Source organism: Phaethon lepturus, unplaced genomic scaffold, assembly GCF_000687285.1.
Source record: "Phaethon lepturus isolate BGI_N335 unplaced genomic scaffold, ASM68728v1 scaffold22577, whole genome shotgun sequence".
In the NCBI taxonomy this organism is placed as follows: Eukaryota; Metazoa; Chordata; class Aves; order Phaethontiformes; family Phaethontidae; genus Phaethon; species Phaethon lepturus.
The window spans coordinates 5,521-5,754 of NW_010552822.1; positions in this window are offsets into that span (position 1 = coordinate 5,521).

Genomic DNA, 234 nt, shown 5'->3' on the forward strand with positions numbered 1-234 from the left:
CCTTGGGTGGGCTGCTCCCTTGCCGAGGGCCTCTGAAGCTTCACCGTGCCGAGCCCCATCCCTGGTCGGAGGAAAAGTGGCAGAGAGGGAGTCACAAACCAAAACAGCTTGGGACTGAAAGAGCAAAGAGCTGCTTCACTCCCACCCCAGAAAGCCGGGGCCCTCCAGTGCACAGGAGCAGCCAGCGCTGGGCACCACAGGTGGGTGGCTCTGGAAACCAGGGTGGGGAAAGCG